Genomic DNA, 27,742 nt, shown 5'->3' on the forward strand with positions numbered 1-27,742 from the left:
AAGTATCTTGATTCCCATCCTGTAACTAGTTCTTGCATATGTAGTTAAGTGCCAGCAGGTGCTCATTCCTTTTATCAATGTAGTTAAAAGCAGGGAGTGGTGGTTAAACTATTTCCTTAAAATGAAGGAATACAGAATAATATTTGGGTAATCTGTTGTTTCTTACAGCGCATCTTCTCAGCTGTTGTCTCAACCCATGGACAATTTTTGCACTGAAGTTCACAATTCTCAGAAGAATGCCCAGTCCAGAAATCTATGGACTTTGAGGGTAAAAGCAGATTCAGATGGTAGAATAAAAGAGTGTCAGGACTTTCAGTATTCTCCTTTTTATGCAATTCCATACTGGAGAAAATGATTAATAACTCACAGGGCCAAAGACGAATAATAGAAATCTTTAACCTTGTGATTAGGACCAAAGGTGGGATTCCAGATGCAATTTTTTCTTCAATCATTTTTGGTATATTTTGCATCTAACAACTGCTGCATCAAGTGCTCCAGTTGACTTCCAAGGTAAACAACCAAATCAAAATCCCTAATGTAACTTGAATTTCATTATGCAAATAGAACACTTTTCATGGAAGAGTTGAACAAACCAACAACAAATGAAGCACATTTTCTTTTGTGACAGACTAACTGTTCCTGTAAATACGGGAGAAGCAGTAAATATATATCTTAACTGTCATAAGACTTTGGCATTTTGTTTTTTGTAAGGAAGTTAGGAAACCACTATCTTGACAAAATAGCCATATATTTGCTGCAAAATGCCTAAGTATAGAGTGAAGGAACAAGTCAGGATAAACCTGGAACTTCCTCCTACTTTCTAAAAAAATTCTTATTAGCCCTCTATAAAAATTCTTATTAGAACTATGCCTTTACTGATGGCTCTCTCTGTTGCATATTTCTCTTAGTCATACTCTTCAAGTTCTTCAGAAAGTCTGACAGCAGCACTGAAGGAACAGACAAGAACAGACTGATATGTGTAAGGTTTGTGAAAGACAGGGCTTTTCCCAGTGTAGCACCTGGGTACAATATGGCAGTTAAATAAATTTTATAAATGTAATGTAAAATCTTAGTGTTGGCATTATGAGCTTAGCAATGTAAACATTTTACAAGGTGAAATTTTAATTTGTTGGAATAAGTCTAAATAGTATGTACATTAGTTACAGTGTGCTACAAACTCGAAGAATAATCTGCCCTCTCATAACTAACAAAGACATTTGTATAACTGAATGAGAACATAACTTTTTTTTCTAACTTAACTGTAGATTATAATCAATGCTATAGGTTTTAAGGATTTCTGGTCTTGCAGTGGGCAATATGACTGATGTCTGTGCCATGTTTAGCCTGCCAGACTCACATGTGTAGGTCTTTTTTTTACAATAGATTTTGTTATTGTTGGTTGGTTTACATATGTTCCTATGCATTTAAGTTAGACAAAGTTGATGAATTATGCCTTGTAGTGCCCTGAAGGAATGCAGTTTTTAATTGTGGACAGATGTAGAAAATAGTCTGTCATGCCAGAGAATGACAATATCAGCACCAGTCTTTGCTTCAAAACCATGGGAGGTCCTTGACCTTGCTGAACCCCAAACACAGAAGTCAGTGAAGATGAAGTGAGTCAAAGAATTTGGCTAAAAATTCTGGTCCATAAAGTGATCTGACAGCAGGTTTCAGGAATCAGTTGTCTCCCATATTGTTGAAGAAATGCTCTGCTGTGTTCCAGCCCAGGCGGAGTTTTTCAAAGTATTGTGCACCTAAACCAGCATTAAATACAACTGAGAATTTGCTACATATGAACTACTCTGCAAAACACTGATGGGACAAAACCAACCTTTAATTATATAGATATGTAATGTTAACTTCTAGTATCAGTGATGGAGTTAAAATCTACGTATGACAGTTTACAAAGCTTATTTTCCTCTTAGATAAAGGGTAGAGTCAGGTTGACAGGGAGTCATCATGGGATAAAACACCATGATTTCCAACCGTTTCTGGGAGCCTGATGCAACAAGTCTCATTTGCAACCCAAACTTGGGAGAAAACTTGCAATTAAAAAAATTAACAGTGACCTTGACTTCAAGGGCTACAATTTAACTAACCTGCACTGAGGCTTTTTTAATAACGAAGCTCTTCTCTAGGCTACAGCACAAAGGCACTTTTGCAAAGATCAGGTTACCTCTGCCTAGCTTAGTACTTTGTATGCTTTTAAGAAACAAAAAGCTTTTTTCTGGGTCATAGTTGGCTACTGCAAAAATAACCAAGGCAGGTGTCTTTGATTTCATCTGAACTACTGAGTATTAAAATAAAAATATATTTTGTCCTGGGCAGGAGTGAACCTAATTATTCATGAGTCTCCTCTAATAGCCAGAAGATCTTTGATTTAGACTTGCATATTTTAGGCTGTGTATCTTGCAAGTGTTCAGTATATCTTGATTAGGGGCTATTCCAAGTTCTGGAAATGCAGCTGAGTTGTTGCTTACTGGATATAAATAGAATGGATCCATGATGTTCAAGAAGATAATAATTCCCAGTGCATTCAGTCCTCTGTTCTGTTGCAGACTGTAGGTATTCAGGATTGATGAAGCATTATACACCTTTTTGTAGTTCTCTGAGGTTGGATTTGGCTGCTCTAATGGGATGGATGAGGAAGATTCTCTTAGCCTGCAGGACAGTGTCAATATGAACATTGAGGAATTAATTATAATTCATGCTGTTTTTATTAGCTTTCAGGTTTTTTCTTGCAGTACTTGAGGTTTCACCTTTCCCTCTTTATCCTGCCTCTGTCAATAACAGTGCATGCTAGTGTGTATGCTATCAACAAAATAGGGTCAATGGAGGAAAAATATGCAAATGGATGAGGCTAGTGCACAATTATAAAGATTGAATGGATTGTTGGCTCTTCATCCAGTGAGTGAAATGTCCAAATCTGAGACCAAAATTTTATGGGACTGGACTATTGGCTTGTTAAGAGTGCTTCAGATGTCATTTAACAAAACTAGTAGAGACTGATAGAGTCATGACTTCAGAGTTGGCTCAGATGTATTGATCTTTCTTGAGACGGCTCAATGATCCTTGTGGTTCCCTTCCATCTCAGGACATTCTATGATTCTATGAGAGCTCATGGTTTTGTTACTGGCTCAACAACAGACCATCCAGGAAAGTCTATGGCTTTAATGCCCTTGATTTTGGAGTCTGGGATCAGGCTCAGCCCATTGACTTAACCATAAATGATATTTAGAAATCCTAATGAGGTAAAGGAAGAGATGACTTTGGTCTTTTTCTTCTCATGTCCTTGACACTTTTAGATTCTCTTTAGAAAAAAAAAAAAAAAGCTTTAATATTTCCACACAAGTTTATGGCCATCAAGCTGTATGTGTGGTCATACCAAATGAAGAATAATGAAAGATACACAACTGAAATTTAGATAACTTTCATGTTCATTACTACACTGCAACAGACAAAATGTCAATAACAATAACAAACAAACAAACAAACAAAATAAAACAGCTATCACAAATATTTTGTCCAATACCCATTGAAAAGCTATTCAGACATGCTAACTGTAAACTATCACATATTTAGTTCATTTTTTTCATTTAAAGAAACAATGTTGCCAATCCCATTTTGCACTTGTACATATTTTTTGGTATTAAAAAAGAATATATATATGCAAATTATATTCTTCCCAGTTGGCAGGGTATGATGCATAATGCATTATCAGTTTAATGTTCAATTAATATTGTCACTTACAACCCACTGGAAATAGACAATGCTAACAAGTTATTGTGTGTTGAAGTAACAATAAACTGCCTGAGGTGTAACTGAAAATGAAACAATGTATTAAAAAATACTAACTAGCATTCTGTAAATAAGCATTGTATAGAAAACAATTGCTTTGAAATGGAAAGTAGTTTAGTCGTCTTAATGTTATAGGACTCAGTGAACACTACAATTCCAGAATGTACTGCAAGTTGGTGTCCAAGACCAGATCTTTCTTCCAGTATAGCATTACATCATCTTTACTGAAGATATTGCTGAAGCATGGACAATGTCTGACTGGAACAATCTTAGTGCAAAAGTAATCGTGATTTTTGCATTGTTGAAATTTGCTGTTCGATATTGGAATACATTCTTAAATAAATGTGGTTCATTGTGGTTGTTATATATCATTTTACTGTGCTTTTCTAGCTTTTTTTTTGCTACTGACTTATTACTTGCTGTTTATTTTATATTTATTTAGACTATAGAAGTTATGTTAGACAAAAAGCAAATTTGAGTGATTTTCTTATTCAAATTCAAAATGGGTTGTAAAGCAGCAGAAACAACTCACAACATCAACAACACATTTGGCCCAGGAACTGCTAACAAGTGGACAGTGGAGTGGTGGTTCAAGAAGTTTCACAAAGGAGGCAAGAGCCTTGAAGATGAGGAGCATAGTGGCTGACAATCAGAAGTGGACAATGACCAACTGAGAGCAATCATCAAAGCTGTTCCTCTTACAACTACACGAGAAGTTGCCAAAGAACTCAGTGTCAACCATTCTATGGTCATTTGACATCCGAGGCAAATTGGAAAGGTGGAAAATCTCGATAAGTGGGTGCCTCATGAGTGGACCAAAAATAAAAAAAAAATCATCATTTTGAAGTGTCATCTTCTCTTATTCTACACAACAACAATGAACCATTTTTTGATCAGATCATGACATGTGACAAAAAGTGGATTTTATACGACAATCAGTGACATCCAGCTCAGTGATCAGACTGAGAAGAGCCTCCAACGCACTTCCCAAAGCCAAACTTGCACCAAAGAAAGGTCATGGTCACTGTTTGGTGCTTTGTTGCTGGTCTGATCCACTACAGCTTTCTGAATCCTGGCTAAACCATCACATCTGAGAAGTATGCTCAGGAAATCCATGAGATGCACCAAAACCTGCCATGCCTGCACCTGGCATTGGTCAACAGAAAGGGCCCAATTCTTACCTACAAAAACTCCTGACCTCACATCACACAACAAACGCTTCCAAAGTTGAACGAATTGGGCTATGAAGTTTTGCCTCATCTGCCATATTCATCTGACCGCTCACCAACCGACTACCACTTCTTCAAGCATCCTGACAACTTTTTGCAGGGAAAATGCTTCCACAGCCAGTAGGATGCAAAAAATGCTTTCCAAGAGTTCTTCGAATCCCAAAGCATTGATTTTTATGCTACAGGAGTAAACAAACTTATTTTTCCTTGGCAAAAATGTGTTGACTACAATGGCTCCTATTTTGATTAATAAAGACATATTTGAGCCTAGTTAAAATTATTTAAAATTCACAGTCCAAAACTGTGATTACTTTTGCATGAACCTCATATTATTGGCTCAATGATAAATCATGCAAGAAGGTCTATGGCTTTAATGACCTTGATTTTTGAAGTCTGGGATCAGGCTCAGCCCACTGGCTTAACCATAAATGATGACTAAAAATCCTAATTATGCAGAGATGACCTCGATGTTTTTCTTCTTGTGTCGTTGCTAATAGTAGTGGTTTTTACAATTTATTAAGCTGTTATCAGAATTAGTCATTATTATAAACCAAAACCTCACATAATAATACAAATTTTGTAGTGGCATTATAGACTGGAATCTATTTAGTGGTTTGTAATACTGGAAATTTCTTTATCAGCTTTTTTTTTTTTTTTTCTGATGAATATGATTACATCATTGTGTTTATAATTTAAATACTTTCCTAAAAATTGCACTTTCAAACAACTTGGATGTTAATAATACAGTAGACTGCAGAAAACTCTAATCCATGTATTAATATGCTTAGAGGGAAGAGAAAAGGAGTTGGTCAGCAGCCAAGAAAGTACAAGTAATTGTTCGAAAGAACAAACAAACTTAAGGTGCTGGCTCAGCTTCAATCTTGATTGAACAAGATAGCACATATTGAGCAGTTCCAGCCTTGGTATAGCTGTGTAAGAGCTGAGCTGTGCAACTATTTAAATCAAGTTTGGAACATAAATAGTTGTAATTAAAGCTCTTATATATCGTTACAAAGAAGTATAAAGAAAAAACATAGGTCCATTGCTTGATGAGAAAGGAGGACTAATGATTCATTATATAGGCAACACTGAAGCAATTGTGACTGTTAGCTAACATAGCTGGACATAAAAGAACAACAAAATAAAAGAAATACGGGTCCAAATATGAAACTAATAAATTAAATAGTGCTTACTTAATCTAAACATTCTAAGTCAGTATGACTAATTTGAATTCACCTTAAAGATCTGAAAGAATTACTTGAAAAAATTTGATCTCTTAATGATTTTCAAAACTGCAGGGAGGATGTACAAGGTCATACAAAGAAAAAAAAAGGTGTACCAAAAAAGTAAAAATTAGTAGGTTATTTTCACTATGAGGAAAGATAATGGAACATATTGTTAAATAATGAATTTATAATAATTACATATGAAAAATCCAAAATGGATATGTAGAGAAGAAATTATATCATACCAATCTAATTTCTATAGTCGACAGAGTTTCTAGATCTGTGTTTGAGAAGGAAACCTTAGATGCGATATGTCTTGACACAGCTTCTGAGGCAAACTATTCTCTTATTCACAAGATTATCTTCAGTCTTATACAGCCCTCACAGAAACTTCAAGTGTGTCCTATTCATCTAATGAAGAAGTACAAGATAATGCTACATTGTAGATTGGTCTAAAGATCAGGACAGAGAACAAGTAGTCTCAATCTAGTTCAAAATACCATGCCAACAAGTTCTTCTGAAATAAGATCATTACCCTTAAAAGTGTTTCGCAGCTTTCTAGTGTGAAATGGACTGTAAGTTTGCTCTTTTTACTCTCTATCTCTTCATTGTTCCTTAAGTAGCCTGGGCCAGGAGGAGGTCTCTCTGTGAAGAGAAGCAATCTAATAGACTGACTCAGGAAAAAATTGAGATACTGCAGGGTGGGACAGAAGAATCTACAACCATGTTACAAGAGGCTTTAGCAAAGTTTGAGAGTCTGTTAAAAACTGGGCAGAGTTCAAAAAGTTGCCAACTTGACTGAAACGAATATTGGATTCCAGAACTTACCAGGAAAAAAAAAATGGAGAGCAGACAACTATGTATGATCTTTTTGGATTGATCCTTGTTTAGTCATTTTGAGTTTTCAGTCGAGAAATACCTAGGAAAAAGAATGGGAATACATGACACATTTCATTCACTGATACCCCATATTGTCCCAACTGTGTTTAAGTCAGGGAATTTCCTGATCTGTTATTATTTGTGTATTTAGTAACCAACATTGGATCTCTCTTCCATGTTCTTATTAAGTCACTCTCTGAAACCATATTTTAAAATATTAACTAAAAAAGCTATTAATATTTATTCTAGTTTATATTCCGACAAAATCTAGTTTTTATGAGCTCAAAGGCTTTTCAGTTTTCTTTTTGGTTGTATAAATTTCACCATCACAAATTATCCCGACGTTTGCATGATCCTGTGCAATAAGCAGAGGAAATATGGGCAGGAACAGCTAAGTATCAAGTAAGAAAAGTAGACACTCAGAATGGTGACAACTGGAAATTCGCAGCTATTACAGATGAAGGTATGGTCACCTAAGCTATCTGAACAATCTTTTCACTAGTGAAAGCTTGTGCCTGATAGTATATTTTCTACTAATGTGTGTGGGTTTATTCTAGACAACATAATATTTCATTTTTCTACCACATCCTCTGACTTTTTCCTTATTGTAATGGACTTCCTAAGAGGCTGTTGATTCTTGGTCCAAAGCTGTATAATTTTATTCATTGCTATATTGCTTGCTTACTTCTCTTAATCCCTGAGAACCCTAAATCTATGAAAAAAACCCCTCAAATAAACAAACTGGAATAGAGCAGAGATAGCACTTTTAAATTTACTCTGTCATAGGCTAAAACTGGAGAGAAAGAGTTAGGCAAAAAGAAATTGGAACATCCAACCTTCTATACATTGTGTTTTATTTTTATTTATTTTGTTTTCTGCATAGAAGGAAATAAAAGATACATGAAATGGGATATTTAAAAAAATATGGTTATGTGGTGGGAAACTGAAGACAATCTTCTGAGTCTGCTTCATTTTTGTGACAAATTATTACTGAACAGTAACATCTGTTCCTTGGCTGTAAATATAATAAAGGTAATCTTGCACAATACCGGTAAAAATAAAATTACATGAAGATGCATTAAAATCAGGGATGTCCTTGTTGAAGGATATTTTGGAAGCTGACTGTTTTGTTTTTTCCTCTTGAGTGAGCTCAGAAAATGATAGTAACTGTGTCTTGTACAGAATGACATGCAGTTTGGCCTTGTCATCCACTACTGTGAACACAGCACTGTTAGAGGAGGAAATCTGATATTCAGATAATCTTATGCAATGTAGAGCAAGTAGGTAATGGTCTTTCTCTTGTCTGGAGGAGTCTGGGATTGAGAAGACAATTAGCTTATGGAAGCTCAGTCATGATGAAACAGATGTGGTTCTAACAAGCTTGAGAAAGCCATTCATAATAAACTGAAATTGTCAGCAAAATTCTTCTTTTAAAAAAAGGTGGGGCCTGTAGTAGGGCTCTAAGACCATTAACTGGGATGACAGTGAATAATATGTTGCTGTAATGGTAACATAGTATATGCACCAGAACGCATATGCAAGTATGCAATTTTCACAACATGGAAATAGATATACTGATTGATCATAAGGCCACTGCATTAGGGTAGAAGTGAGAATAACAGATTTTTGGAAAACATGACTTACAGTGAAAGTGAAACGTTGTTTATTCTGCTGAAAGAAAGGCTGGCTGGGTCACAGTCAAAAAAAAGGTAGCTACAAAGAGGAAGGAACTAACCTGTTTTCATGCCCACTGCTAACAGCAAGAAAAGGTAGAAGAATTAATTTCTTATTAATAAGAACAATAAAACTGGTAGTTTCTATTATTTGAGGGTTTTAACAACATCTGTGAAGAATCATCTAACCATGGTCAGTCCTACTGGAAAATCTCAAGGATGGGCTAGCTGACCTTTTGAAGTATTCTGTTCCTTCCAGATGTGTGTTTATGACTTCTAAGGTTATATCTGCCTCTTAAATCACAGCATTTACCTGGTTTTGGTTCCAACGCTGGTCTAGACCCCATGTTGTACACCTGCCAATAGAAGAGATATGTCCATCTATTGTAGTATCTGAGTTAATAAAAACAAAATGTTCTTTCCATGTATCCCTGAAAAACAAATACAAGAATCACAATGTATTTGTACATGCACTGTGCTCTAAAATCTTAACAAATTCTCATGGCTTAAAGTGTAAGTTTCACAGCTAGGATTTTTTCATCTCAAAAGGGTCCTACAAGACTGACTTCCCTAAGTCTTCATTTACTTATCATCACAAATGTAACCTAAATAAAATAACTTACTTTTCTCAAATTTCCATATAGATATAACTATTTTGCTGAAAGTGAAGAATACTTTTCATTAAATGGAGATGGATTCTAAGGGTGAATGGAAAAAAGTCCACAACCAAGGTAACAGGAGAAACACCTCCTTGCCTGCCCCACCCTCCCAGGTCCCTTTCTACAACAGGTGTGAGGCTCTGGAAGTGGAAGGCCAGTCAATGGCCGATGAAAACAAGGGACTGTCCACATCATCTACACCACAGGTGCTCATACGATCTGAAAGGCCTATCCCCCATATTAAGACCACCTTCACAAGAAAGAAAAGAAAGGTTATAATTGTAGGTGACTCCTTTCTAGGGGGTACAGAGGGTCCAATATGCCAGAAGGACCTTTCTCTTAGGGAGGTCTGCTGCCTTCCTGGGGCCTGGGTGAAGGACATCTCCAGGAAACTTTCTAGCCTGGTACGTCCCTCAGACCACTATGCATTACTGTTTTTTCATGTGGGTGGCAATGAGGTTGTGACCCATAATCCAAGGGCAATTAAAAGAGACTTCAGGGCCTTGGAATAGTTGGTGAGGGAATCAGGTACACAAGATATTTTTTCCTCTCTTCTTCCAATCATGGGCAGTGACATTAGAAGAAACAGATGGCTGCACTCTATTAACACATGGCTCTGTGGCTGGTGTCACTGCCACAATTTGCAGTTTTTTATAACAGGGTGGCCTACACGGCACCAGGTTTGCTGGCATCAGATGGAGTTCCTCTTACACATAAGGGGAAGAGGGTGTTTGCACACGAGCTAGCAGGACTGATTGACAGGGCTTTAAACTAGGTATGATGGGGGAGGGGGATGCAATCGGGCTCACCTGTGACATGCTGTGGGAGGAGACAGCAAGCATAGAGGGGACAGGTAAAGCAGGCTCTAAACTGATGAGCTTGGGGAGCGGGTTCCAAAGTGGTGATACTCACACAATCATGTCCAATTGAGGAAAATGCCATACCAACCAGAGCAGCAACAAATATTCCTTAGTTGCCTCCCAAGGTGAGAACCAGAAGGCCAGCCACCTCAAGGGTACACAATGCTGCGGTAGATCTTTCTGCACCCCTTATGAGAAACCCGCATACTTGAGTACTTCCCTGAAGTGTCTATGCACCAATGCATGTAGCATGGGGAATAAACAGGAAGAATTAGAGATCTATGTGCATTCACAGGGCTATGATCTCATCGCTATTACAGAGACATGACTAGAATGTTGTCATGGCAGGCTATGTACTTTTTAGGAAAGATAGGCCAGCAAGGCGAGTTGGAGGAGTTGTACTTTATGTGAGAGAGCAACTCTAATGTCTTGAACTCTGACTAGGGGATGATGGTGAATGAGTTGAGTTCTTATGGGTAAAAACTAAGGGACAAGCTAACAAATGGGCCACTGTTGTGGGTGTTTACTACAGGTCACCTGATCAGGAAGATGAAGTTGATGAGGCTTTCTACAGATAGCTGGAAGTAGCCTCACAATCACATGCCCTGGTTCTCATGAGAGACCTCAATTACCCTGACATCTGCTGGGTGGGCAACACAGCTAAGTACACACAGTCCAGAAGGTTCCTACAGATCCTTGATGACAATTTTTTGATACAGATGGTGGAGGAACCAACAAAGAGAAGGGTGCTGCTGGACTTTGTCCTAACAAACCAAGAAGAACTGGTTGGAGATGTCATAGTTGGGGGCAGCCTCGGCTGCAGTGACCATGAGATGGTAAAGTTCAGGATCCTGTGTGGAGGAAGCAGGACAATAAGTAGGACTAAAACCATGGACTTCAGCAGGCTGAACTTCGGCCTCTTCAAGGTCCTGCTTGGAAGAATCCCATGCGAGAGCACTCTAGAAGGCAGGGGGGTCCAAGAGACCTGGCTAATATTCAAACATCACTTCCTCCAAGCTCAAGACCAATGCATCCCTATGAGGAAGAAATCAATTAAGAAGTCAGCATGGATGAGTAAGGAGCTCCTGTCAAAACTCAGGTGGAAGAAGGATGTTTATGTAATGTGGAAAAAGGAACAGACCACCTGGGAGGAATATAAGGAGGATTTGAGAGTATGCAGGAATGCAATGAGGAAGGCCAGGCTCCACTTGGAAGCCAATCTGGCCAGGGATGTGAAAGACAGCAAGAAGGGCTTCTTCAAGTATATCAGCAGCAAAAGGAAGGTTAGGGAAAATGTAGGTCCACTGCTGAAATGAGGAGGGTGCCCTTGTGGCAGATGGTACAGAGAAGGCAGAGTTACTGAATGCCTTCTTCGCTTCTGTCTTTACTGCTAAGACCGGTCCTCAGGTATCCCAGACTCTGGAAATAAGAGAGAAAGTCCTGCAAAAGGAAGACTTTCCCTTAGTTGAGGAAGATCAGGTTAGAGATCGTTTAGACAAACTGGACATCCACATATCCATGGGCCCCGATGGGATGCACCCATGAGTGCTGAGAGATTCGGCAGATGTTCTTGCTAAGCCACCCTCCATCATCTTGGAAACGTCGTGGAGAACAGGTGAGATGCCTGAGGACTGGAAGAAAGCCAATGTCACTCCAGTCTTCAAAAAGGGCAAGAAGGAAGACCCAGGAAACTACAGGCCAGTCAGCCTCAGCTCCATCCCTGGAAAGGTGAGGGAACAACTTATTCTGGACATCATCTACAAGCACGTGGAGGAAGAGAAGGTTATCAGGAGTAGTCAACATGGGTTCACCAAGGGGAAATCATGTTTGACCAACCTGATAGCCTTCTATGATGGTATGACTGGCTGGGTAGACAAGGGAAGAGCAGTGGATATTGTCTACCTTGACTTCAGCAAGGCTTTTGACACCATCTCTCACAACATCCTCATAGGCAAGCACAGGAAGTGCAGGCTGGATGAATGCACAGTGAGATGGATCATGAACTGGCTGGATGGCAGAGCTTACAGTGTTGCGATCAATGGTGCAGAGTCTGGTTGGAGGTCTGTAGTTGTGGGGTTCCCCAGGGGTCAGTATTTGGTCTAGTTCAACCTGTTAATCAGTTACATGGATGAAGAGACTGAATGCACCCTCAGCAAGTTTGCTGATGATACCAAACTGGGAGGAAGAGCTGACACACCAGAGTGTGCTGCCATTCAGCGAGACCTGGACAGGCTGGAAGATTGGGCAGAGAAGAACCTAATGAAGTTCAATAAGGGCAAGTGTAGGGTCCTTCACCTGGAGATGAATAACCCCAGGCACCACTACAGGCTAGGGTGGACATGCTAGAAAGCAGCATTGTAGAGAAGGACTTGGGAGTCCTGGTTGACAACAGGTTGACTATGAGTCATCGATGTGTCCTTGTGGCCAAGAAGGCCAATGATATCCTGGGGTCCATTAAGAAAAGTGTGACCAGGAGGTTGAGGGAGGTTCTCCTCCCCTTCTACTCTGCTCTGGTGAGGCCACATCTGGAGTAATGTGCCCAGCTCTGGGCTCCCCAGTTTAAGAAGGACAAGGAATTACTGGAGGGTGTCCAGCGGTGGGCTATGAAGATGACTAGGGGCCTAGAGCACCTTTCTCATGAGGAGAGACTGAGAGAGCTGGGTCTGTTCAGCCTGGAGAAGAGAAGGCTGAGAGGGGATCTCGTCAATGTTTATAAATATCTCAAGGGTGGATGTCAAGAGGATGGGACCAGACTCCTTTCAGTGGTGCCCAACGATAAGATGAGGGACAATGGGCTCAGACCGAAACACAGGAGGTTCCCTCTGAATATGGGGAAAAACTTCTTCACTTTGAGGCTGCCAGAACACTGGAACAGGCTGCTCAGAGAGGTTGTGGAGTCTCCTTCTCTGTAGACATTCAAAACCTGCCTGGACGCACTCCTGTGCAATCTACTCTAGGTATACTTGCTTTAGCAAGTGGGCTGGACTAGATGATCTCCAGAGGTCTCTTCCAAGCCTAAACATTCTGTGATTCTGTGATTCTTCAAAATAAAATGGAGTATGTGTTCTTGAAGGAGACAATCCTATGAGAATGTAGTCTTAGTACTCTTAAATTAAAAGGGAGACTTCTGTCCTGGGTCATTGTGGGGAGCAACAAGAGGAGGTGGTCTGAGTCAGGTGACCACGAATTGACCAATTAGAGTATTCCATCCCATTCACGACTTCCTGGATATAAAAGGTGGAGACTAGAAGGACTCTCTCTCTCTCTTCTGCTGGGTCTTCTGCTGTTTTGCTTCACTTCTTTTTTTTTTTTCTACTGTCCCTGCAAGCTGAGGCATCATGACAGACTGAATCTAGTTCTGGTTGGCTGCAGGATCCTGCCAGACTAGCTGCTGGGAATTGCAAGACTGGTTCTATAATATTTGTTCTGCTTTATTTTTCTCTGTGTTCGTTTGATAGCATTGGTAAAATGTTTTCAAATTTTCCAGCTCTCTTCTCTCTGTCCTTCTTTTCCTTTCCTCTCAAAATCGCCTGTCCTTGGTGAGGCGGGGGGAGGAGAGGGAGGGCAGAAAATGGGAGGGGGGAAGAGGGTTGGGGAAAATACATCTGCCGTGGTTTTTGGTTGTTTCCTTGCGATCAAACCATGACAACTTCTTTTTCTGTACTTTTGAGGCATGTTCCATTTAGAAAAGATGAGTTAAGAATAATATTTCTATGCAATCTCCTACTGAATTTTTAGCCAGAGTTTTGCATATTATGAACACATCATAAATTCACTTTATCTTTTTCTATCAATAATTCTACTCCCATTTTTTCTTTTAATTTGATATGACATAAAACATTTTCACTGAAATTATGTTCAGACACCATCAAAAAGACCAGGTGGTCTTCTAATTGTCTTTGTTCCTCTAAAGAGAGGATCTTTTTTGAAAAGTTATGCATATATCCAGACAATGAGAGAAAATCCATTGCAACAGGATCCTTTGTTGGTATATTTTAAGTAGCCAGTCTATGATTCTATTTGTTTTAAAAATAATATTTACATTTAAAAATTTGATCCTTTGATCACAGTCATTTGTATTTTATTTATACTCTGAACAGAATTCCATTCTGTTTTAAGTTTATCACTGTCTGGGAATTATGAGTTTCCTGAGACCATCTGTTTAATCTATTCTAAAATTATTCTAATTTCATTGGCAGTATCTGTGAATGACAGTGCCTAATATGGGTATGTAGTGGACTCAGCAACAAAAAATTAGCCAAATGATTTAGTTCAGATTTTTAATCTGATTTGAACACTTTATCTTTTGGCTTATTATACTAAATTGCAAACACTAAGTAAACTATCATGTATTGCTTAAAATTAACTTCAAAAAACTCAATCTTGTTGCTGTAAAATTGTTGTCAGATAAATGAAACTATTTCTTAAAGGCAACATGCAAGCAGAACTGTTCAGGTTTTTTTTTTTCAACCAGCCTTCATGACATATAGTGAACTTGCGCTTACGCAAACAAATTTCTATGTCATCTTTTCAAGAAAGAATATGGTTTGGCTTGCTGCTAACCTTTCTTTTTTGAAAGGTTGGGTAACAAATTCTGACCAGCCTCCTACTCTTGTTTTACAGCCAATGTGGCCCACTCCTGATTGCAATGCCAAGTGTATTTTTAAATTCGAAGTGTAATAGTAGCTGAAAGTAGTGTAGAAGTTTCAGAATTCCTCAGCAATGAAACATATAAGCAGGCTACATGGCTTCTCTTTCAGGACAACTCTGGATTGAAGGACAAAGGGACAGACCAACACAAGAAGAAAACAGTAAGCTGTTTCTCATCGACAGCTGAAAGAGTGAAACGAGTCTGAACACAAGGAATAATGTCATTTCAGAGATCACAACACATATTATTCAGCTTTCTTTTCTGCTGTGAAAAGTATTAGCAGAGTTGGCATGGTTAAACCACAATGCATAAACGGTATATATACGGTACAGTAGATGGATGAAATACTTCTCTTCTCTGTCCTTCTTCTCTATCAATTTTTTGTGACATTATTTAATTATGAACTTCAATATTTTTTCAGGCTTTTTTAGAGCAGACACCATAACATAACTGTTTTCCTAGTGTAATGCAGATGCACATCTAATACAGGATTTTCTCTGCAGAGACAGTTTCTTCTCAAATCCCCTGCAGCCTTTTGCCTCTGCAACCTCCTTATAATGAAAGCATAATGAGTATCCTAACTCAAAATAATAAACTTTGTATAAAATTACAATTTTCATCATAATAACAAGCACAAAACAGAGTTCTTGTGTTGTAGAAATTATAAAGAAACATTATTTTTATTGTTTAAAAAGAGAAAAAGAAAGAAAAGTGAAGAAATACAGAGTAAGACTGAAAAGGGTGAGAGGATAGAAAGAAGAAAGGAAAGAAGGAAGAAGGAAAGATACTGTATTCAGCTTTTATCTTAATGGATAACTTATTATTTCCCATCACATTCTACAATTTTTATAGTATCGATATCTAAAATAAGAGGAAAACAGATTTTGTTACTTCATATAACAAATACCAGAATGACATGTAACAATATATTCATTATTCAAAACAAACAAAAAACCTCCATAATTCATCATATTTTTTAAAAATAATTAAACGTTTCCTTAAATTGTGCTTATAGTTAGAAGGCACACACTTCTAAAACTTAATGTAATAAGTGATATTCTAATTATTATTGCAATAGCAATGACTTATGCATGTAACTGTATTTCAGGTAGCTGCTTCCTACTGCCATTATTTATAATCCAAGTAGAAGCATATGTATTACATGAGAAGTATTTGTACTATTATTCTTTTGTGTTATATAGAAAAGGAAGACATTACTGTATGCGAAAAGCACAGTACTGACCACTGTGAAGACATACCATACACTGTGTCTTCCCTCTAAGGAAATTAGGCTCAATAGATGCCTCTTTCTTGAGATAATGCATAAGAATACACACAACTTTTGGACCAGAAGAAGACCATCTGGACTAGCTTTACTGATTTTTATGTATAGATCTTGTTTAGCCCTAATTACATTATTGTAAAACTTTTACTTGGAATATATACTCTGTCTTTCTCTTCAGAAAGAAATCTCAGTCTTTACAAATATACCCATTGTATAAGGTTATGTGAAGACATTTAATAATGTATTTTAATTTCAGGCTAGTCACAAACTTTCTGTTAGAAAAATATATATGAGACAGCTTCTATAAGTACCTATCTGGAGAAAGGTTACATCAGAAAAGAGCATTTTTGGTTCATGAGAACATCACCTTAGCCAGATTCCATTCGAGTCTCCAACTTGTAGAGACCTGAAACAGGTCCATCAGGTTGTGACTCTCAGAAGCCCTTTCAGAGAAGAAAATTCAGTGCTATATCTCTGCAAATAGATAACGAATGTGATTTTGACTACTGTTAACAATGTGAGAATCAATTTGAAGAGTTAATGAGGCAGCCAAACAAATTTTTGATGCCTTGAAGCTACAGGTACGGAGTGCAGCTGCTGCTTCATAGCACAGCCAGTTCATGTGGGACAGCATGGAATGGGATTGCAGCATCTTGTCATCAGTGTAATGCAGCTTCTTGAATTTCTATTCCAATGAGAGCTATGAAGAATTTATTTTTAAAATAAAACTTGAAAATGTGTAACCAAAAGTATAATTTGAAAAATAAATGACAGATCTATACAACCTAAATTAAAACCAGTTGTAGATTGCACAGGAGAGTAATTCTACTCTGTTTGGACAGAAGAGGGGTGCATTTTCACACAGTTTAAGATACACCAAGTACTGGAAAGGTAAAACTCCTCCGCATCTTCACAAACCTGAAGTAGTGATGAATCAGTGCTGACCCTAGATCATCTACACATCCTGTAACTGACACCAGTCTTCCAGTCTTTTCTGATATAAACAGACTGCAAAAGAACCATGAATTACATCAAAGTAATGTTTGCAGACAAATTCCCAGGCTTCTTGCTTGTTAAATGTCTATACGAGGACAGGTGCTGTCCTTTAGGTGTTATGAGAACAAATGCTACTACTGTAGTTATATGAGCAGGTTCTGACTACAGGATTTCAATTATTTGAATGTTAATTGTACAAAACAAAACAAGCAAAATTACTCCCAAATTTTAACAGTTAAAATTGCATTAATTTAATCAGGTTAAATACGTTTTGCTGTGGTTATTCTGTCCCTGGTTAAATGTTCCGATGATTTTGGTTAAAACTTTCCTTATTATTTCTAATCTTAACTAGTTCCACTTCCTTTTAAACCTTTTTCTATAGATTAAACTGTGTCTAAGATAGAAGTGGAAGAGTGGATCCGGCAAAAATTACCAGTCCCTTGTAATCTGTCAGATTTCCTGGATGCAGGCACTCTGGAGGTGAAGACAGCTCAGAGGATGTCTTGTGCATTATCGTAGGAGAAACTGCAAGAATTACCTCTGCTGTAAATTCTCAGCATAAAATGAGAACCCATCTTCATTGTTTCATGAAGGATGCATCCAGCTAGAACAGGATTGAAGCCACAAGTTAGACTTCCCTGTAAACCAGTGAGAGAGCATGTGCTCCAGGCAGCATGAGACGCTGGCAACTACACTGTTTAAAGGAGGAACCATGTCTTCTTTACACACTTCTTAGCCTTTCTCTATCATTTTAAGATCTTCAGGCTCACATGGGCTACAGTTTATCCCTTTGTACTATACATACGAATCTAGGGTTATATAGAGTTTTAAGTTGAATCTAACTGAAAATACTATCTTTTTGATTAAGAACTACTGGCTGTCCAAGATAGGATGCAAAAATTGTTGTTTGTTTGAACCAAATACATTTGGACCTGTTTTTCCAATGTCCTTCGCAACACATTCTTCTGTGTAGCACATTATTGTCCTATGTCACATTTTTCCCCAGATATTTTTTTAGGAGAAAAAAAATCTACTTTGAAAAACGTAATTCCTCTTTTCAAAAGACTTCAGTTTGCTATCTAGTAAAACATGATTGGCAGAGTAATGATGGTATAACGTTATTGTCATTTACAAAGTAACTGTGCTTGCTAGTCCATTGAGTATTTTTGCTACTCTTGTAGGTTTTTTAAACTGTCTGTGAGAGTGACTGGTAGACAGAATGTTATAGAATGATAACCTATACATATACTTGAAAATCCTATTAGAACCACAATAACAGATGACAGAGTCCTTGAATTCTGTGTCTGCCTATTAGTCTATACAACTGAATCTTTCCTAGTTAGTTCCTTTTGTACTTCAGGGACAAAACGAATATTTACCTTGCTCCACATGAAATCTAAAATAAACTAGACCTTGGAAACGATAGCTCTTCATGTCTTATATATGTCTTAGTATGTGAAAACTGCAGCTAGAGAAAAACAGTCTCCAGAGATTTAAATTTACTTGAATAACCAACTTCAAGGTAGTATGCTCTAGCATGTAATTTTATTACCAATAAAGGTATGTGAAGCTTAGTTAGTTAGTTTGCAGATGCTCACACAGATGTTTTCTTTGATTTTTAGTTTAGTTGATTCATACGCATCAAATTCCAGTTGAGTTTAAAGGCTTTTTGAAATCCAGTTCTCCAAGGGCTAATGAGAACAAGTTGTTGTTGTCAGATTTAGTTTCATGAGTTTCTGGAAAGGACTATGTGATAGAATAATCCACTTATTCAGGATAGAACTATTGTAGTATATGCTGTCTTGGTTTCTCTAAAAAAAAAAAACCCAAAACAAAAACACAAACAAAACAAACAAACAAAATCTGTTTTATTTGTATGTGTTTTAAATTTATTCCATTCTCAGTGCTTCCATTAGCCACCACGTGGCTAGGGAAGAAGAAAAATCTGACTTGATTGATCACTTGGTTTCAATTTTTGTTCATGTTTGTTTATTTTTCAGTCTTTCTCTGACAGAATGGAAAGTGACAGCTAGAGTAAGCCATCAAGCTGGAGAACATTGTGCTCTTTATTGATTTGTCTTGCTTTGGATTAAACTGATCACCACCATGTCTATAGTTAGTAAGGAATTCTTTCCTAGGTCAAAATGGCAATTGCTTTGCTTTTGGCTTATTTGATGATCTTTTCCCTATAGCCTAGGAATTTATTCACTTCCATTCCCCGTTTGGAAATGTCACATCACTAAATCTCTTTTACTGTAGGGACCTTGTGATATGATTGTAACTTTTCATGCCTTTGGTTCCTTTTGTTCAGAAATCTGGTACTGGCACTGCACACCAATGTCTCTAATTGAATCCCATCTCAGATGCTTCTTAATAAAATTCAACTGAATGTAGTCTTCTGCAGGTTTTTGTTCATCTGTTTGTTGTTTTTTTGGTTTTTTTTTAATAGGAATTACATGTTTAAAACTTCCAAATGATCATTAATTTTTTACCTATAATTAATTGTCTACCAAGTATTGTATTTTGTAATCCTGTTTTCTTATTTGAAGTTGTACCTTCTTTCATTGTGTATGAAGTGAAATGATTGCCCTTTATTCTGTCATTTAAAAGACAGTATTATATGTAATTTTATTAATATATATTAATTTATCTGGGTTAAAAAAATAAGGTAGTTCAGAAAAAAAATGAGACTAGAGAAGTATTTGGATTACAATAGAGATTATACCTATCCTGAAACATACCTACAAATGCTCCAGAGACAGAGGCAGGTAGCTCAGGAAGGCCACAAAATGAGATGGGAAATAGCAAACAGTTTGAGAATACCTGTTGCTATAAATTTTAGGATTCCCATTTCTACAAAGACGATAGATGACATCAGTAATTGCTAAGTGATAGACAGAAAAGTTATTTTTCAAAATCCCAAATAATACTCTGCAGAATCAAAGACTAAGAAAAAAAGCAATTCCAGATAAATATAGAAACTTCTCAAAAGTATATTTAAGAAAATGTCCCTTATCTAATTGTTAAAGCTCACTATATGAACAATTTTAGACATGTCTTTAGAAGATCTGCTAAAGGGATTGTAATACATCCTGGACAGTGTATTTCATACATTATCCTTCCTTATTCTTCAATTCCAAATATTTTGGCTTATAGTGTCTGTATCCAGACTTCTGAAAATATTAAGAGCATGTACGGAACAATTAGATTGTGGTCTTTTACCATGATCAATCAATTATGGTGATCAATTTGTCAAGGATGATACTTTTTAACACCTGCTGCTCAGCATTACATAACCATCCATCTACAGATCTCATCAGTTGGGTTTCCATTACTTAAAAAACTTCAACAGTCAAGTCAATGTAATTTTTACCCTATTTAGTGCATTGCTTGATAAAATAAACTAATATTGTGAATTATTGTGAATAAGGAAACATCTGAGGCTTTAAAAAGCATTATTTTTTGTTTTAACAATCCTAAATTGTGATAATTCAGGGTCCGAACAAGAGTTGAACAACATTTTATGCAAAGGATTCTTGGAATCCATCACAGTCATCATCACGATTCTGGAGTGTTAAAAATAATCATAATCCTTTTATTTTTCCCAGGTAATGTATCATTTAAAGCAATTTCTGGTTTGCTGTAAAACACATTGGATTTGTGTTTTTGACAGGCCAAAATGGATTCCATCAATTTTCTGATATGACAAATAAATCCTTTTGATGGTTCTCTATATTTTGTCTTGTAATTTCCATCACAGGGAACCTGCCTTTTATTTATTTATTTTAAATTTCTCTTACTGTCACTGTTCCAGTGCCTGGAACTGACTTATAATGTGAAAAATGTGATGTAATTTTTACAGGTTTGTAAATTAAAATAAAAATTGCTAATATTACACTTTACTTCCTTAAAAGAACCTTTATTAGAAAAGATCAGCAATCAGAACAGTTCCATCTGTTGGCTCTTAATATGTATTATTTATTGCTATTTGAATTTAGTTTGATTAGATTGAAAGAGTTTTATCCTTATGATCTTGTTTTTGAGGTTAAGTGGAATAGGTTATTTGACTTTTGCATCAGTTTTTGCTCTGAATTTTCTCTATCCTTCAACTATTTCAATTTCTTCACAAAATGTATTTTACTTATTTTTGCATCAGCGTTGAAGGAACTTTAGTTATGTTCTCTCTGCCACAGATTCTATCAGGATGATATCCCATATTACTAGAGGTGTCAAATTAAATGAAAAAAAAAAAATCTTCACATCTCTAAATTTGTTGTAATAAATATAGTACTTAATTTTCATCTAATGTGCCACAAAAAAAAGACCACAAGGACTTTCTGACAGCATGTTATTCCTTTATTTTGATAGCATTTTTTAAAAGTTAGTTCAGTGTTTCTATGAGCTATTAAATCATTATGCTGAGCAATTCATTTTAGCAGTCCCTAGCTGTTCAATATTAATTGTGCAAATCTATTGTCAAAGTCTTCCTGCAGCTTTTTACAGCATTTGACTGATAATATTTACATGCGTTTTGAGTCTGTGTGTACAAGTAAAGCAAAAAAGGTAGGTTGGACCCCTCTGGAAGCAGGGAGGAGAATGCACCCTCTGTCAGGCAGCTACTAGTCTTCTTAAAGAGGAGAGCATGCCAGAGGCTGCACAGAAGCAGAGAGTAGTGAGACACAGCACAGATGTGCTAGCAATATACATGTCCTAACCTCCACAAGAGTTCATCATGGGTCTGAAAGTCATTGAATTGAATGGAAGTTACGATTCATCAAGGAGAATACAGCAGGCAGAAAAACATTTGTTTATATAATAATTTTTACTTCCCTCCATGACTCTTTGCATTTTGTCTGGTTTTAAGTTCAACATTTCTAATTCGTAATCTAGAAAACCTTACTTTTGTTTTTTTTGGGAGTTTGTTATGAAGGCCAAGGTAGATCCATCATAGACATTTCACTGACCAAGATGCTGTCACAAAGTTTTTTACTCTTTTTGACTCAAGAAACTATGAACTAAAGGTATATTTTTAACTGTATTATAATCTTTATTTTCTTCTAAGAGGATTTCTTGAAAGGAAATTAAATTTGATTGAGACAGCAGTAGCATTTTCAGATCTAACATATGTGACTATTGAGAAAATAAGAATAGCGGTAGCTGAAGATTAACTTCCTATGGCTCAAGGCTGATTGTAATGTTAATGGTAAATGAAGCTTCATCTTTTTGGTTCATATCTGACACAGATTTCAATTGTTGGTTCAAATATCATATAGTGTATCTGTGATAGGCATGTTGCAGTCATCATAACAGCTTGACATTCTGAAAAACAACAAAATGAAAGAAAATCTTTGCTTTCAGGATTCAAAGGATGGGGGTGGTGGTGGTGTAATTTTCCCTGAAAACAATCAAGTTGCAGGAGGCATCAAGTAATATGCTTGAATCTTATTGCATTTTCTTGTTTAGTGGATTGCAATCCTTGTGAGGGATTCAGAATCTTGAATAGTTCTAGTATCGTTGATACAACCTGTTTCTTCAAATTTTTCCTCCATAGCATTTAGACAATAGTTTTATCCTTTCCTCGATGACTGTGGGACAAAATTAATGAACACAGGTTTCTACATTTTTTATATTTAAAGAGTGAATGCTTTCACAAGATAGACAATCAGAGCTGCAGCTTCTTCTTTATTATTATGTCAGCTCCTCTATCTAGATATTTTTCTTGACTTCCTAAACAATTGCTAGATTTCAAATTTATTTGATACGTTGTATCCATTGACTGTAGGTATAAAATACCCAGTTCAAACTGAAAATTAATACACAATCTTGCTATATGAGGTACAGGAAATGCTGTTCTGTCTCTGTGCCCAGTTTGCTTTGTACCAATGCACAATGAGGGAATCTGCATTACTAAAGTCTCTCATGGACTCAGTCTGGCATGCACAAACCTGTGAATCAAGTATGATATCTGTCCTAAGGTCCTTCTGAGGCCTTGAGATTTGTTTCAAGCTCTTCTGGTCCCATAGAATTTGTTTAGCAATATTGACTACCAAAGTCAGTGAATTGTGAAGGTTTTGAGGTATTGCCTATTAAAAACTTGTTTTCCATATTTTGACTTTGTAGGAGTAGAAGGAAATACTGTGCTTTTCGACATAAAGGTGCACAGAATGGCTGTAGTATCCCAATAATCTGTGGCTTTCCTGCAATGGAAAATTCTGAAACTCCTAGCTCGTTTTATATTAACAACATAAATAATGAAGTTTGCCATAGTGTCCTTAATTTGGCTAGAGAGCAATTGGCTATCATCAACTCTGTTTAGCTGCTCAGTGACAAATTTTGCTGTTAAGGTGTGCTGCAGTGTAATCTGCTCTCTCCTTTCTTACAGTTTCCTTCACTTTCTGAATATCTATTCAACTCAGCATAAATTGTTATTTTCTGGTCCCAACATTTCTCTTTTCCTTAGAAGATGGTTTCATCCATTTCCTTATCTCTTGGAACGGTAGCTGCAACTGGTCAATTTACTTTGTGTTCTCTTCCAGTTCTAGACACCTTCAGGGAGTTACAATAGAAACAATAGAATATTTCAGGTGGAAGGGACGTATAATGATCATCTAGTCCAGCTGCCTGACTAATTCAGATCTGACCAAATGTTAAAGCATATTATTAAGGGCATTGTCCAAATGCCGCTTAAACACAGAAAGGTTTGGGGCATAGACCTCCTCTTCAGGAAGCCTGCTCCAGTGTTTCACCACCCTTTTGGCAGAGAAATGCTTCCTCATGTCCAGTCTAAATCTCCCCTGGTGTAGCTTTGAACCATTCCCACATACCAGCTAACAACCTGAAAAATTCATATCTAGTATTAGCATTAACTGCTGCTAATGGCCTTTTTAAAAAATCTGCATGACAGTCAAATTAATAGCAGAATATAAAAATAAGATCATTGTATAGTAGTTGTACAGTAAAATAGTTCCTAATATCTCCATAGCCAATTCTCATGAGTATTGAAGGCTCTCAGTCTATTTTTGCTTCACATTCAACACATTGGAATAAGGTTTTCTCTTTCAGTGATGCAGTTGTATTTGTTATGATATTTTACAGGAAATATTAATTGTCATTCACCATCCTCATTTTTGCCCCTGCTGTTATTGGAAGAAGAAAAGGGAAAAAATCATCTTTGAGATCACCCTTAGCAAAGCTAACCTACCATTCCTCTTACAGAATGAAGAGTTCATATCTCCAACATTCATGAGATACTTCCCTGTTTTAACTGGTTAGTTAAATCTATTGGACTGTTTCATTCACATTAGTGTCTGTGCAGCTGCTCATATATCCTCTGATTCTTTCTATACTTATGAAGTTCCTGTTCAAGTTGCTCAGATTTCTTTCATTACTTGTTTTGCTTATGGTTGTAAATGAAGAGAGAATAAGAGCTCGCAGCACACTGCAATACTCCAGTGATGGTGTGGTTCTGCATCGGCCTAGTTAGGATTATGGAACTAGGCTTTTAAAAGAGTTGGACTGTTGACTATTTGCTGCTGGGCTGATTAACTATCACCTACAGGTTTTCTTTCATGTTTTCTGGACTTCAAAGCATCTTTGGCTGAGTTCCACTGCTGAAGAATACATACTTACCTCCTAGAGGTTTCTTCCCATTTCCTATAATATTTACAATGTGACACTTTCTATATTTAAAGTTAATATTGTCTCTTACAGTCATCAACTTCGATGTACATTTTGAAAAATAAGTCTCACTAAGTCCTCACAAAAGAACAGAAATCAGGCTACTGGATAAAGTTTAGACTTGAGTTCCATAGATGAGACAGATACACAAGTTTATAGAAAGCACATTCAGGTCAGTGATTATAAACAGACAAAATTGGGGTCATTAATAATTAATCACAATGATATAAATCAGCACAATGATTCACGTGCACATTTCCTAGGTTTTCAACATCTGTTGCTTAATATTTCATGGCTCACCAGTTGGGTTTTCAGCATCTACAGTATTTGATTGATCAAATCAATGACTTTGTTTACTCCATTAAATTTAGCACATTGCTTTGATCATTATGAAAAAAGCAAGGATGTGCTTTGTTTTAATATTCAGTTTAGCGTAACAGAATAATTATTGTTTTGGACAAGATCTTTATGAAGTTAACTGGACTCCTTTAAGTGGCCCTGAGTTCACTTACAATTGTTACATCTAGAACTTCATGGCCTAAAATGGGCTTCTGCTGAGTCTTTGTGTGAATTCCTTCTCAAAATCTCATTTGTTTAGAGACAGCTTTCCAGATGGAGAAAATATGTTGCCTTTTGCCTTTACAGAAAGCATCCGGAAACCCTGAAAGCTCTTGTTGATGTATTTTTTAGGACTTAAGATTTCTTCTGGAATGACATTTGTATCAACTTCAAGTGAAGCTGGTGTGCAAATGTCTCCAAGATTTCTTACAAGACAGTAACAAAAGGGACAGCCTTTGAACTGCGTGAAACCACCACCATACAGCAGGGAAAATTATGAACTTAACACAATACTTACAGATCTTGTTGTTTCTGTGTAGGTGCATGGAGACAGACAAGTGTTCTGAAATGAAAATTAAATGCCACTCCAGATATTTATTTGTGATATTTAAATTCTGATGCTTGAATATAAAATAATTTGGGATAGAAAAGACCTTTAAGATCCTTAAGTTCAACCATAAACCTAGCACTGCCAAGTCTACCAAATCTCTAATGATACTTTCTGTATAATAAAGATCAGTGACAAGCAAACACCATATTAACAGGCTTTTGAAATTTCCAACTACTTTTCAGCTTTCAAAGCCTTTACTGAATTTAGCCAACTTCTCTCTAGTCTCAGATATTTTTTATCTTTATTTCTGCCATAGTATGATTGTTCTGATCTTTATCCATAGCAACAATACTCATAACAGCTACTATTTTCTTCAAAGGGATATGTGTATATTAGATTTATCTAAAGATCAGTTTTAGGTTTGTTCTGTTTTTCACACTCCACAACTTACTGCGTTTTGAATGTCTGTGGCTACATTTTTCAAATTTAGCTAAGCCAGCAAAATATACCTAAGTTTTCATTTTTTGTAATGAGGAATTCTCACTCAAATCTATTCCTTTATAAAATATAAATGTTCTTTGATAATAACAGGGATGGCTAAAAAATGTCATCCTGAAACGTAAATATGAACAGGGCACTGACTTGTAAAGGTTATGAGCTAGTTCTATTAGGGAGCATATAGAGTTACTTGCTTTTTATTCAAAGGCTGAACTCATATTTATGATGTGTAAAAGCAAAAGATAATCAAATAAAAATATGAAGAAAGCAGCACCTACTTCATATCTTAAAATTTCAGTTCTGAATTTTAAAACTTTTATTATTTTCATTGTAGAACATAGTAAGACTAGTTTGGGTTTTTTTTCCCTTCATTTGTGATTCCCATTTTCTCAGTAAATGAACAGATACATACTATTTTTGCCAGGTTCTTCGTATTATATGGACCCTAAAATGCATTTCTTTAATCTCTAAGAAGAACTAATGAACTATTGTTATTACTTATATTTAGAAAGAGTCAGAGTCTGCTTGTATTTTATAGAAGTAAATTTGCCTTGACAATGTGAGTTCAACCCATCACAGAAAGTTAAGCCCTTGGATCATTGTCATATAGTGATTTTTAATAGAATTTACTAGGAAACTAGATTTTTTTTTTTTAGTAGAAAAGAAAAAACAGTGTATAGCTATTTTAACCTTGTACTCATATTTTAGCTTTGCCTTTTTTAAAAAAGAAGACAATTCTCTTAAACTTTAATCTTTAAAATTACTCAAAATAAACACCAATTTTGGTAAAAACACTGACTTTTAATAGTGATCTGTTTTTATAAAAAAAAAGACAACTACATTGTAGTACTGTAATATCATACAACTCAGGGTTTTTAATTGAAAAATGGAAAAAAAGTTTTAAAAAAATTTAAGAGAGGAAGTATTTATTTTGGTTCAAAAATGTGTTTTGTGAGACAATGTTCAAAAATATTTCATACATGTCTAGCATTTTTGTTGGTATATGTACTAGCATGAACTGCATGTATTCATAGTTTAAGAAGCATACTATAGAAATATCTTGGTCTCATCCCCTTTTACTATAACACTTAACACTTATTTAGTAGCTTTTTTTTCCTAGGTGCTCTACAGATGTTGGTAAACTAAGTCCAGGGTTTTACTGACCCACTTTTGGTCATGTCTGTGGGTCCAAGTGAAGTCATAGTAGTTTGACTGAACTTCTGTGACATGTGGATCCACTTATGCTAATACTACTTAAATTTTGGGGACAGGTTCACTAATATCTGTGAAGAAATTTGAAAGTGAATTATGATTTAATTACCCACAGACCCTCCGTTCAGTTTATTTCCCAGTAAAAAGGAACAGTACAGCCACCTTCTCTCCCTAACCAAAATTCACAAGCAAGTCAATAAAATCAAGATT

This window comes from Caloenas nicobarica, chromosome 3 (genome assembly GCF_036013445.1).
Source record: "Caloenas nicobarica isolate bCalNic1 chromosome 3, bCalNic1.hap1, whole genome shotgun sequence".
Lineage (NCBI taxonomy): Eukaryota > Metazoa > Chordata > Aves > Columbiformes > Columbidae > Caloenas > Caloenas nicobarica.